At 35.7% G+C, this 14095-nt stretch overlaps 2 protein-coding genes across 6 annotated transcripts in view; one reads left to right on the forward strand and one right to left on the reverse strand.

Moving 5' to 3' along the window:
- LOC5569713 (protein pelota) overlaps positions 1-14095 on the reverse strand; it is a 101514-nt gene that overhangs the window by 39087 nt on the left and 48332 nt on the right. The gene's annotated exons all lie outside the window — the stretch shown is intronic.
- Positions 1-14095, forward strand: part of LOC5569714 — a 53498-nt gene that overhangs the window by 4451 nt on the left and 34952 nt on the right. For 2 of the 5 annotated variants that reach the window (XM_021848180.1, XM_021848182.1), the window contains exon 2: positions 13398-13792. The gene's annotated coding sequence lies outside the window, so the exon portion shown is untranslated. The remainder of the gene's footprint in view (positions 1-13397; positions 13793-14095) is intronic. The other 3 variants (XM_021848181.1, XM_021848183.1, XM_021848184.1) reach the window with 2 other exon arrangements.

Genomic DNA, 14095 nt, shown 5'->3' on the forward strand with positions numbered 1-14095 from the left:
AGTAGTACCTTTCACTACTTTCTTCAATTTTTATTATTGAACTAACATGCGAACAATTTTTTTCCTAATAAAATTAAAAGTGTAACAGCGGTAGTGTGATATAGTACGTGACTCTCGACCAGAAGGTACTGAGTTCGAGTTACAGAGCGATAACTTTTTTTTATTTTTTCGATTATAAACGTATGCGCGACTCATGATTCTAGGCACTTCATCAATGATGATCATACAGCAACAAAAACATAACGCGTATGTTGCGTTACGTAAATCTAACTCATGATATCATGAGTCCAAATCATGGTGTAGGGTAACGCTTTTGTTTCAATAAAACAGAACTTATACAAAACATCTAGAAACTGGGCAATATGGCCATAGCCGGTCATAGCTATCTTATAACGATAATAGACAGTCAGTACATGCCATTTTTGCAGTTTCATTGCAATATTGCCGTCGCACGTGATTTCAATTAAAACTAGAATTTTTAACTGGCTAAACTTATTTGAACGACAATGTTTGAAAAATGAAGGTCTAAGAACCATGATTTATTTAACTGTCCGCAAAATATGTAATTTCATGTTTCAAATCAGACTTCAAACCAGTTTTTGTACAAACTACTGCTACTACTCTCTCATACATATTGTCTTCTTCTACATTATGTCTTGCGAACGGGTTTAAAACTAAAATAATAAGATCTAGTACGGTGGCTTATAGTGTCCCGTAAGGAGGCCCAGCAGCGTAGCTAGGGGGAGCGGTGGGTGCGGTCCGCACCGGGCCCCGAGCTCCTAGGGGTCCCAAAATCGCAGTGAAGATTTCTCATAGTATTAAATGTTCGACATAGCTTTTAGTAAACTGAAAATTTGTAAGATCCCAAAAAGAAAATGAGCATGACAAGAATAAGTTTTGGAGGAGACTTGGATCAACTCTCACTACGGCCTAAAATCACCCAAATTTATTTTCGGGTAACCTTAATAATTCATCAGATTTTTTTTAGTAATTTTGAAAAAAAAATGCATTTTACCTAAAACCACTATAATATTGATAGATAGATATTACTAGATCTATCAGGCGTTCTCATATTCATTATGGTTCTATTTAGAATCGCACATTTGCAAAAACGAAAATACAGTCATCTCTCCCTTACTCGATATTGAAGGGACCATCGAGTTAGGGAGGTATCGAGTTACAGAACATAAAATCAATGCAACTGCGATCCAAGGGACCATCGAGGTAGCCATGAAAACCAACTTTTACTATGGTTCTCTAACTCGATATCGAGATACGAAATATCGAGTAAGGGAGAGATGACTGTAGCAGTTTTCTCCAGAATGGACAACAAATCTAGAAAAAACGACCGTTTCTTAATTTGTCAATTATGATAAATAGATGTTCTTATTTTTTTTTTGTGATTTGTTTGAATATTGAAAAAAAATGCTTCGAAAATTTTGACTAACGCTCAATTCTTAGCCTTTAAGGGACTTTCAAAGAAATTGCCATAGAGATTCCGAAAGTTTCTACCTGGACTTTTCCATGGATTCTTCAAGAATTCTTACAGGAATCATTCTAGCAATTTATCAAAGTTTCAACCAAGAATTCCACTGAGGAGACTTCTGAGCATTTTTCCTCTATAAACCCCTGAAGGGATTTCTTGCCGTACCCTTGGCCAAGAAATCCCGTGGGTTCCCAAGTTTTTTCCTTGTTTCAAATATACCCCTTGAGATTTATAGATATTTTATAGATTTTTTTTTCAAGATTTATATTTCATATAAATGGAAATCCTTTTAGATTCGTCGTTCATTTTTGGAGCCCTTCTTGGATTCGTCCATTATCACAAGGAGTTCTTCAAGCGATAAAAGCAGTGATTTCCCCAAAAACTCTTCAACGAATCTACCAGTTTTTTTTTTACAAAAAAAATCTGTTAAACGTTCTTGCAAGATTTCTATAGGACTTCTTCTATAAGGAAATATGTTTCCTTTTTAGACTTCAGAAGAATCTCTGCATATTTTTTTTCAAGGTGTATTCCAATATTTTCTCCTGTGATACATCTATGAAGTTCTTTGGGAGTTTCTCATATAATAATATCTATAATTAAATCAAACATTTTAGCTTGATTGCCTCAATACTAAAATTTCAGGAATTTGTTCGGTGATTTCATCAAACATTTTCCTAAGAATCGTTCCGATTTTTTTTCACGGGTCTTCAAGCGTTCAACTAGGGTTAACCGTAAGCCGTACAACGTATGGAAAGATATCCAAGAATACCATTGAAGATTATTTTGAATAAAAACATATAGAAACTCGTGAAGCAATAGCTTCATATGTATTTTTTATTTCCACAAAACATAACATCAAAAACTATTTCTTGGTGGAAATCCTGGCTACGCCGTCGTTTGGGTGAATTTACACCAGCAGTATATTTTGTCATCTTTTTTATAACGAAATTTTCTTCCAAATGTTAAATGTTTCTGAAAAAAATATTGAAGGTTCTTGTGAGTTCGGTAATAAAAGGAATATTTTTCAAACCTCTATTTGAAGGGCCCCCAAATTTATCTCCGCACCGGGCCCCAAAAACTCTAGCTACGCCACTGGGGGAGCCATTTCTCGCCGTACAGTGTAAAATCACACACAAAATAGTGTTTTTCAAAAAAGTTGCCAATAAAATTCTAAATAACCTTTTTTACATAATACAACTGTGGTATGAAAGGAGATACTTTCTAGCTAAGACAAGACGTGACAGGTAAAGTACAAAAACGAAACCAATTGCCTGTCAAAAAAGACCACTTCTCATTGGTCGTTTTGGTAAAGGCCTACTTTCACATCATTGAGTTGGATTGCAACAGGGCAGTTTGTTGCTAGCCCGGCCGTGTTGCTAGTTCATAGATTAGAATTTTTATCAAAAGTTTGGAAAGCCTTCATGAAATCTTTTTGTTTTAAATCTATTTTGATTCGATGTTAAGTTCAAAGCAGCTTACAATGCAAAAATGAATAAAAAGTACCTAATTGTAACCAATATAATGCAAATTATGTCAATTCTCTCTGAAAATGTCGCTAGTTTTGAATTTAACCCTGATTTTCGTCAAGGTTATTGACTGGAAAACAACGGGGCAGTCTTAGTTGAGCTGTCACGTCCTGTCCTAGCTTCCTAGGGGCGGGACAGCTTTTGCTTTTGAGCAAACTCTTGAGTGAGCTTCAGAGCAACTCTGAGTAACTCTCGTTGCTTGTTTCCTGTGGGCTTAGCAACCCAAGTAGCAAGCCGTTTTTTTGTGGAAGCTTCTTCCGTCAATGTTGTGATGGCATGTGTTTACGATGGCAGGAAATTTTTTCCCCCGATTTACGTAGAAATATTAGACCAGAAAGCCGCGGAAAACATTGTTACACAGCATTTAACAATAGAGTTTGTGAGCTCCGAGCTCCTAGTTTGCAGTTCACTGATACGGATGCATTAGGCCTGTTCGAAAACCGAGCCCGATAGCATTCACTGGAACGGAAGGAGCAAATATCTGTTCCAGAAATTCTATTAGAGTCATATGTCTAAAACTGGTTTATCTCCCCGCTTTAAACTAGAAAGCTTATCGTAAGAAACGTTTTCCTACCCATTGCACTTAGGCAAGCTAATCCGTTGTCTTGTGTGATTCCTTTAAATAGCAATAGTCCACTGTAAACTTGAGCGATTAATTACAGTATCATAGATATTATCAACTTTAGTAAAGTTTATTGTCAACTTTAGTGGAATCCTGGGAGGGAGGCACAGAACTGCAAGATAACTCCAGCTTGCCAACAACAATCAAGGCAGGCTTGGGAATAATCGCTAGTTTTCTTTTGTTGTGTACTTTCGATCTTTCCTGACAAACATGGAAAAAGGGCCACAGTTTTCTATGCACTAAATATGCATTTTCATTGGAAAAAGTTAAACGATGCGTTTTTTAAATGCTTCATATTCAATCAGATTGAAAGATGCTTACGTGACATTACTTGCATTATGTGCATGAATTGTTTTTCATTCGATTTTTGTCACTTTTGATGAAATGCGAAAATGTGTTACGCGTTTTTTCTATGTTAGTCCAATGTTTAATATCTCGGCTCACAGTGACAGTTCGTGACAGCGGAATCCCGGCTCACTATGACGTACAGAAATTTTGTATTGGTTTCTCCCTCCCAGGTGGAATCTATTGTTTTAGTATGATATCCAAACGGGTATTTTTTCGCTCAATGAAAAATGACAGCACCACAGAGACATCCGTAACGATTATGGAACAAACTGATACGAGTTTTCAATGTGTTCACGAATTATAATTTTCAATCATTACTACGACTCATTTACAATAATCTCGTTTAATGAAGATTATCTTGTTCAGCTCAATAATGGATATTTCCTCTTGAATTCGTAGAACTACTAATAGGAGATCACCACCAGGCGTTACTCATGTTGGCTACAGCGAAGTATAATTTCAATTACGGGAGATGCATTGGAAATATTGCAAATTGTTTTGGTTAGTTCCAGCGGGATATCCAAGTTTGGACTACCAGCGAATATTATTCTTTTGGGTCTGAAATGGAAAATTAATTCAATTCTTTGTAACAGAGAAATGATTAACTTATTGAGCGCGCACTTAATGTCAGTTGTTTTTTTTTAATCCAAGTAATCGTTAATTGCTTTGAGCAAAATGCGAGTAACTCAAGCTTGCTCTAAATTCAAAATGTTGCTCTGTGCTATGCTGTCCCGCCCCTAGGATACTTCAAACTACAAATAAGGCTTATGGAACGATTAAATTGTGAAACATCATTAGATATCCTGTGACAATCGATGAATGGATCACTGGCTGAATTCCTGGAGGGCTTAGAACTTTTTTGAGCAATTATTGAAAATATCTTTGGAGGAATGTGTGGTGGAATCTCAGCAATAACTTCAAGAGTATATAATACCAACCAATATAATGCAAATTATGTCAATTCTCTCTGAAAATGTCGCTAGTAAAGTCTAGGCTGAGTATTTGAAGATATTTTTAACTAATTTTCATATCAATGAAGAAAAATTCTACAATAATTACAAAATTATGAGAGGCTAAAAATCTGAGATTGTTATTGTTTCATGGTAGCTTTTGTTTTTAATCAGAAATAACAGTATTCTTTACTTAAATAAAGCATACTTTACGCTTCTATCGGTACATAGAAGCATGGACGAATACTTTCCGCTGGAAACCCAATATTCAAATTTTCATGCCCCGTATCTAACCAAGTGGCATAATTAGATTAAGGTTAATCGCCTACAACACTTTTGTTTGAACATGTGGCGCGTATTTGTTCCTATATGAACAAGGCATTCGAAATATGTCGCACCAAAACGTGGTGTCGTCCACCGAAAGGTGGCGTCAACAAGGCTATCCCCATTCGATTGACACTTAATCGTGTCTTGGTGCAGTTGTTCAGCTACCGAAAAAACATGTTGCATGGCAATGATTTCTGTTTTTGGGTTTAATGTTTCCCAACTTCTGTCTTGTGGCTGACCATCGATTATTAATATTCTCTTCGCGAACGTCGTAGAAGAAGAAACAAATCGTATCGCTTCTGATGGTAAAATAGATCCATCCCGTAGAACTTTTTAATATCGCGGTCGCTTCCTTTTTCATTTATAGAGCAAATTTAACTTTAGAAAACTGAAAACTAACATGTAATCCTAAATAGTCATTGCGGAAGTTTTCGAGGTATCGCATTTTTTTCCCTCAAGAATGGTCTTTTGATAGTCATCTTTTTTGACAAAAATGCAAATTGGACATTCCTGCGCGTACGTCAATGGATGGACTGCAAAGCGCGCGCAATCGCGATTCGCATCCTTTTTTGGAATTGAATTACAACGCATGCGACTCGGTGCTGATTATTTGGCACCTAAAATTACCTTCAGTTTCGTTGTTGGGCCATTCTTTCTTGGCGTTAATGCCAAATCCGCCAAAGGGGTGTCAAGAAGCATGTAATTTAATGGGTTTAAGAAAAACCGGCTCAATCTGCAATGTTCTTCGCCGCGTTGCGGCTATGCAACTCAGCATGAGCGAGAAGGAAAGGCGATTAACTAAGTTGATATATCAAAGATTTGTGCTTCACTAGCTAACCGGTCTCTCTAGAGCAGGGGTTTTCAGACTTTTTGAATTGCGGAGCACTTTTTAAATTGGATTGTAGAGAACCAACGAGCAATAAATTGGGTAGATTTGTACTCCTGAAAATTTGAAGATGTATTTTCATGCAAAAAATTGATAACAAATCTTCGAGTTTGTCAGTATTCCACTGTAAGTTAAAAGAAAATCAAATTACAAAAAGAAATTTTAATGGAATTAGAATATTAGTTCCAATTTGATTTGTTTATTCATTCAAAAATTTGATATGTTTTTGAGCAGTGGTTTCCAACTGGTGGTTCGCGAATCCCTAGGAGACTGACGATTTCGCACATTTGTCTTCCGTGTTATTTTGTAGATTTTTTTATACATTTGACGGATTTTTCCGAAGCTATCAACAGATGTCTGATACTTTTCTTATTGCATCCAAGTCTGCAAGATTCTTAACGAATTGCTGAGTGGTTTTCTTGAACAATGATGATTATAGTCGTTGAAATTTATAACAGATTTCTGTCTCTCGTGGTTCTTTGCAAGCTGAGACGAGACTCGCGGAGACGGTCTTCTTTTTCTGTGATTGCTGAGTTTTTTCTTATTCCACTCTGTGTTTATATCAATCATGCGCAAGCCGTTCAAACTCTCACATGAACATCCCAGCAAAAAACTATTGCGTTTGCATAACACCGAAGCATACATAGCCTTTTGAGTGAAATTTCATGCCAGCAAACTTAGTAGACATTATGAATAACTAGTTTTGTAATTAGATTTTTTGCAATTTCTAATCGTAATAGGCTGATTTTCATCACGCCAATTTATCAGGAAACGGCCTACTTTCCTGCTCTGAAGTATACAGTGCGGGAATAGTCATTACGCTACTGAAACCAGTGTTGTAATGATTCATTACGCAACGCTTTCTTATTACGCAACTGTTTTGAGTTGCGTAATGAATCATAACACAACAATTTTTCAGAATTTGTGAAATGATGGAGAATGCATTCCGATATGATTTCTGATACCCTCAAGTGGTCTTCTACTAAAGTGCAAAAAATGTTGTACGTAACTCGTTGCAGAACTCGATTTTTACAGCACCGTAAACTACTATATCAGCATCATTGGAAAATCTGCTCCACTGACTGAGGGTTTTATTAAAAGTTTATTTTGAATACAATACTTTTCACTTTTTGAGCCATAAAAACGACGGGCTGCATTTGACGTTTCGTGACAGCGGAATTTGCGCTGCATATGACGTGGATATTTTTCCTCTTAGCAAGTCTCTCGAGTTTGCCAGTACCTAACAAGATCCTTGAAAGATTCCAATTGTACGTTTCGTCGGACTTATAGCATGATCTTTGAAGATTCCTGACAATATCTTGAGGTTCGTAAGTTCTTTAACGGACACTAAAGGATATTTATGTTGAATTATTGTGGAAATGAAATGGACTTTTACCACGATATTTTTGCTATTCTTATCATGGTCTTTAGCGACAAGTTTTTTGAAAGATAATCGGCCGGCACCTGGTATTATGTCGGTTCAATTTAGTTCTGACTCAATTGTTATAATTCTAGCAAATCATACATTATTATAAACTGCATCAGGTTTTGGAACGCAGTTAAGACACTCGGGACCACTGTTTAACAGAATCACGATCTGAAAACTACTGCGTCTATAGTATGGTTTAAATCGCGGGTGGGTGAATGGACAGCCAAAGGAAGGTGGCCGCCGGAGAGCGTGAGAAGGAACCCCGGAGAATGCTCCAAGAAAAGCAAGAAAAAAACTAGTTTGTCTTGTTTCATGCAATCTGACAATGTGGGCTCGAACAATTATGAAGCAAACGTCTTAGAATCGGATTGTTGCGTTCTTTCCTCGCGTACGGCTTGGACCGTACATGTCCATTAGGCTAGGGACAAGTTTCCCAAAATATAAAACTCCCGCGCATTTTACCGACAAATTGCTCGACTGACTTGGCTAATACCAAGCACAAGGTAAATAACGCCGATTAAATGCTTGGGCACGATTCAGTATTGAGTGTACTGAATGCTAGTGAAGCAATTGGCCGAATCGCTATCGAATGTGGAAACATGCTGACATTGACGTCAATTTTGATGATTTCAAAAGATTTCTAAAGAAGTTTCACTGTATATCTTAAATTTATATCTTAAGGTGAAGATGAATCATAGCCAAACTTTAAATTTTTAAGTGCACAAATCTGGAGAACCGAACACCCGTTTGAGCTGAAAACTTAATCGATTGATCACCATCAGCTAGTGAGCAATCGATTACACTGCGGAACACGTTTTTGTCTCAAGCATCGAAATACCGCTATTTACTTAATTAAGGGTTGCTGAATCCATTGCCGTCTTCAAAAATATCATAGCACGTCTAGTTTTTGAGATATTAGGGATGATTCAAATATTACGTAACGCAAAATTTGTCACTTTTGAACCCCCTCCCACCCCCACGTTACAGATTTTGCTGGAAAATTTAAAAATTTTGTACGGACCGTAACACTTCCGAGAAACCCCTCCCTCCCCCTAGTGCGTTACTTTATATTTGAGCAATCCCTTAGCTGTTGAAAATGCAAAATTTGACTATATCAGCCAACTTGCCAACTTATTTGCTTATTTTGCCACAGAATTCAAACTTTATGTGTATAACAATACTTATCAGCTAAGTTCATAGTACTATCGATGCTCAAAAGTTATTTTTTTTTTTTGGTGTTTTAGGAATGTATTGTATTTGGCCATATAAGAGTAACGAAAAATTTGGATGGAGACTGCAAGTATGTTGAAAAAATCGATTTATGCTAAATTTATTCGTGCAATTTCAACTAAATTATATCTGAAATGTAACTTGAAGTCCTATTTTGCATGCTTGGTGGGTTGGATCACAGAAATGTTTGATAAATCTTACCTTAAATTTCAAGTGAACATTAATTAAACCAGTGTTTTATACAACTTTGACGACCTGTAGCTAAAAATAGTGACGTGTAGGGACATTTCTGAGAACGGCATCAGATTCAGCAACCCCAAATCTACTAGAGACACATAATTTAATCCTTGAGACACGCAAAAATGTCATTTTTGTTACGCTGTGTTAGGTTTTCAAATAAAACGAATGTTTGGTTCTTCAGATTAGTGCTCTTGAAAATTTGAAGTTTGGCTTCGATTCATCTTCACCTTAAATTAAAAGTGTAAACAACTTATTTGCGTTCTTTTCTACCTACGTTTTGCTTATTCATAGAAACTTTGATAGAACTCAACAAAGCTTTGAGAAAGTTCAATTATGAAACGGTGACAACGACAAAATCGGGTCAGTACTGTATTAGAAGAAAGAAGAGCTATTCTAAAGAGAAATGTTTGCCAGTTTCGGCCAGCCTGATGTGTTTCAGAATATCGTTGTTATTTTGGAACCAGTGTCTTAAATGCATTTTGTCGATCATGGTATGAAACATACGACAACTTATCCTTGCCTTAAAATTGACTACAGGATAACAAGTACGACGGTGAACTTCATTGACGCATATATCGAAATTTTCTATCAAAAGTATTATCAATACTAAAAAATATTTATCCCTTATATAAGAAAAAACCCATAGATCTCATTTTGAAGTGAAATTGATCATGCATTATTCTTACTCTTATCTGGTCGCGAAAAATCTTCCATGCCGAAGTGAACCGGGAAAGTGCTCAAGTTGTTATTTACTTCTGAAAGCTGACATTAATCCAGCTTACTGCTGCGTTTCAGACAATTTGATGGATAAAAATCCCACATGAAGGTTATTTTTTGTTTGTGTTGCATGATTTGTTGGTGGATTTTGACAAAATCGTTCATAAAAGTTGTCGTACTCTTAGAAATATACTAGGTAAATTCCGTGGATGCCGGCCTAGTATATCATTCTGAGAGCTTCGGTAGATTTCCATAAACATAGATTTCAGGAACATCAATTTTTAGGGACCCACGAGACATTTGTAATGCTTCAAAAGGGGTCGTAATAATAAAAACGTAATCTCCGATTACGATCCGATTCTTCTGAATAAATGCTTAATTAACTTCTGCTAAGGTCTCTGACGGAAATGTAAGATCTCTGAGAAATCCTTTGAATTTTCTTCATATATATTACTAGTCAATTTTATTGTAAGAAATATTGAATTAAACCCTCGATAATATCCTGCAGGATTTTCTGGAAAACATAATCCCCGGAGAAAAACGAAATTCTAGATAAATCCCAGGAGAAACCTTTAGAAGAACTTTACGAGAAATTTTAAAGAAATTACATATTCGAAGGATACCTGACATAATTTCCGAAGAAATCTAAAAAGGGTTTTCTGGAGGAATCCTTGATTGAGTATGTATTTTTGAAGGATTTTTTAGAAGAATTCCTGTAGCTGTTTTCGAGGAATCTACGAAGAGAGAGAATACTCGTAGAAATTTCTATAGGAATCTCCCGACCCTTAAGCATTTACATCACTGCAATGATATGTTTTTTTGTGGAAATTTCATCTAGAATACTCAAAGGAGAATGATCATGGAAGTCATTTCAATATTTCACGCAACACTTTTTATTATATAGAAATTTCTTAAGAAATCTGCGGTATGAATAGTTTTTACGAATTTCAACATATACTTGGGTAAAGCCAACAAATACTTGCAATAAAGAAGAAATGAATATCTTTCGCACAAATATAGATTTTTTTCATTTTATGCAAGATTCATCAATTGATGTTCAAATATTTCATTTTGAAATTCTCATCTACGTCATCCTTTCTAAAAATCACAATGACATCAAATGCTCGAAGAACAAAAATACTTTTTAACATTTCGAGACTGAAGAATTCATGATTTCTGAAGCTTCAATTTTTGAACTTAAAAAATATTTTTGCTCCAGTTTTTCACAAGTTCTCCAAAAACTTTTTTGAGAATCTGCGTTGATATTGACCATTGATCATCGGGTTTTTAATACATTCCGATGATCCTTGGGGGACCGACATCCCAATTAAAATTTTGTTGGCCACCATTTAGATTTTAGTCAATTTATCCCAAAAATTAAATATGAGTTATTGGAAAAACCATACTAAACGGTTAAGTTGTCTCCAAAAAATCTCAAAATTACAAGATGATTTTTTTTAAGTTTTCAAGATTCTCAAGTATTGATTTGAAAAGTGAAATACCGAACACGAGAAAACATTTGTAGCCTAAGATATTAAAGTTGGTTATGGCTACGCGTCGGTCTCCCAAGGAGTTTTGGAATATTTCCGGAGCCAGACGACCAATGAATAAAATAGATATAAATTCTAAAAGTAGAAAAAGTTTTTTCAGAATTTACGAAAAAATATGGTAGAAATATTGAAAAACAGAAATGTTATCGCGATAAGGATGTTTTTTTTTGTTATAAAAAATGAAATTCAATTTCAAGAATATTACGCAAAATTCTTTTTAATATATTCGAACCCTCTGAGCAGAATAACATTAGAGAATCAAAAAAGTATATTTGAGTACCTTGTACCCATTGAGAGAAGAGACGAACCAGCCAAGGGCTGAAAGTCTCGTTAATAAAGACAATTCATTCAATTTACCTTGTACCTTTTATTTCCGCCCTAATTGCTTATCTTTGACAGATACGCGTATTTCGACTACCACTTGTAGCTACTTCAGTGTCAGTTACTCGTATCCACTAAAAAATGCCTAATTGTAGGCAATTACTATTGAAATATCTGAATATCTAACAGAAACTCGATTGTTTCAACAAAATGAGCAAGTCAAACCTCTAAAATTTTCCTATAAAAATAATGCTTCAAGCGTAATTGAAATGTTACGGCACAAGTGAAATCAAAAACTTTTCTCACTACTTGGATGAGCATATCTTAAAATGTATTTTGAGAAACTTTGGTAAAGGTATTTTTTATTTTCGCTAATGAATGCGTTTTGAATGATCCCTTAATTTTTATTAGAAAAAAGATTTTTCCAACTTCTTGAGATTGAAATTCAACTGCAGTTGATTATTATATAATACATCCATAAATCATTCATTAGTGAACCAGAAGATTAAAGATGTTCTAGAAAGTTTTCATAATTTCAATAATCTACATCATTTTATTGCGCTACCTTTTGAAATAAAAAAAGTTAGAGAGCGAATTTCAAAAGCTATGAAATTTGGCACTTAGGACCCTTTTCCATATAACGTGCCTTGACCAGACAAGCATATGTACAGAAGACACCACTATATCTGACATTTTTAAAGTTATCAATTTGATTCCATAAAATTTCGTTCCCTGGACCATTGGTAACCGAGCGTGTAGCTTGTTGTTTTCGAGCAAATGAATGGACAAAGATAAAAATAATTATCACTGGGAGATAACGGAAGATCTTCTCTTCATGGTAGCATTTCTAAGTAACGTTTAATCCATTCGTTTGCTTGGTAAAAACAAACTACAGGCTTGGTTACCAATGACTTTTAGGACGAGATCATAAATTAAGCGAGAAATCTTTGTTACGAACAATAAATTTCTGAATGTACCGTAAGGACACCATTCGCCGCTCATAAATTAGTTCAAATAAACTGCATAAATTTGCATACTAGCATACCATAATGCAATGGTTCTCAGTTCAAATTCTTATGCGAGTCACCTATATGCTTTCAAAATATAGCACAGGCCACGAATCGACGAAATTCATAGGCATCGGGAGCAACAAAAGCCTTTAACTATAGTCAAAAGGGTTATAACTTTTTTTATTCATAAGAAATACAAGATTAACAAACCATTAATGTTTCACTTTTACAGATTTCGAATTGACCGATTTTGATAAATACAGTCGATACTCTATAAAATTCTGATAGTCATTCAAGTACCTAACAGTAAAATTTTCGATATTTTAATGACCATCTTTCTAGAAGATAGTTGCAAAACCAAAGAATATTAAAAAAGGCACAAAATCTTTCGAACTCGTACAAAAAAGATGTGGAAATTCATGTTATGTCTGAAGTGCTGTAATTACATTCGAACCGATCCCTCCGAAAACTCTGATCAAACCATACGATATAATTTCCAACGATGATCATATTGTATGGAAAATTTAAAAGTTTGCAAGTGTATTGTCCAATTCTGTGAAACGATTAAACTGATGTTTGAATTTTCACCAACCGTGCACGGTTAATCTATCACAACTATGTACTAAAAAATTCACATGGAAAGTTTTTCATTACATTTTTTTGGAAATCCCTTCTCCATTCACTACGGCGAAATTGCCATTCGCGTCACAACATTAAACCAGTTCTCTAACCTCAAAATTTTCTATACCACACAGGAAGATGCCCCACCGGCTTTTCGCCAACGGTCCACCCATAGCTTCTTCAATCGCCGCACCGTAAATGGCTGTTTTCCCATAACAAGAATGGTACCGGTCACAGCACGCACAAAAGAGCACAATAATCCACAAATCAGCGGAAAACCAGCGCCATTAAAAAAAGCACAGTTTAGTCCACCGTTTGCTGGAGAGGAATTGTGGGTATGATGTAGCGGCCAAAAGATCATCATCCGCAGATATAATACCCTACATCCAGAGCCGACCGTTTCAGATGTGAGTAGACAGGCGATCATCAACCAGAGTCCGATAACCTTGGGGAGCCAAGCTCGCGCGGAAGACCCGGTATTATTTATTAGCACCATATCCGTCCATGTAAGATACAGTCAGTGACAAAGGTTAGTAACCAAAAATCCTGTTTTTCTTTGCGCAGGGCTGGTAGCGATCAGATAGCAAAATAATAATGACTAGTGACTGAAACTACAGGTTTGACAAAAGTTTTTGCTTAGTGAAATAACCAATATTTCCAGGAGAACTATAACAAATAATAAAAATTGCTGTGAACGTGGATCACAGTATGACTAAATGCTACATGATGTAAATGATAGCTACCAGACTACCAGAAGCTAAGATACAGAGTCCCAAACCTGGGCACTTTGTATGGAGAACAGCATTCGGTTGCTAACGTTTTGTCCCTGACT

Source organism: Aedes aegypti, chromosome 2, assembly GCF_002204515.2.
Source record: "Aedes aegypti strain LVP_AGWG chromosome 2, AaegL5.0 Primary Assembly, whole genome shotgun sequence".
Taxonomy (NCBI): Eukaryota; Metazoa; Arthropoda; class Insecta; order Diptera; family Culicidae; genus Aedes; species Aedes aegypti.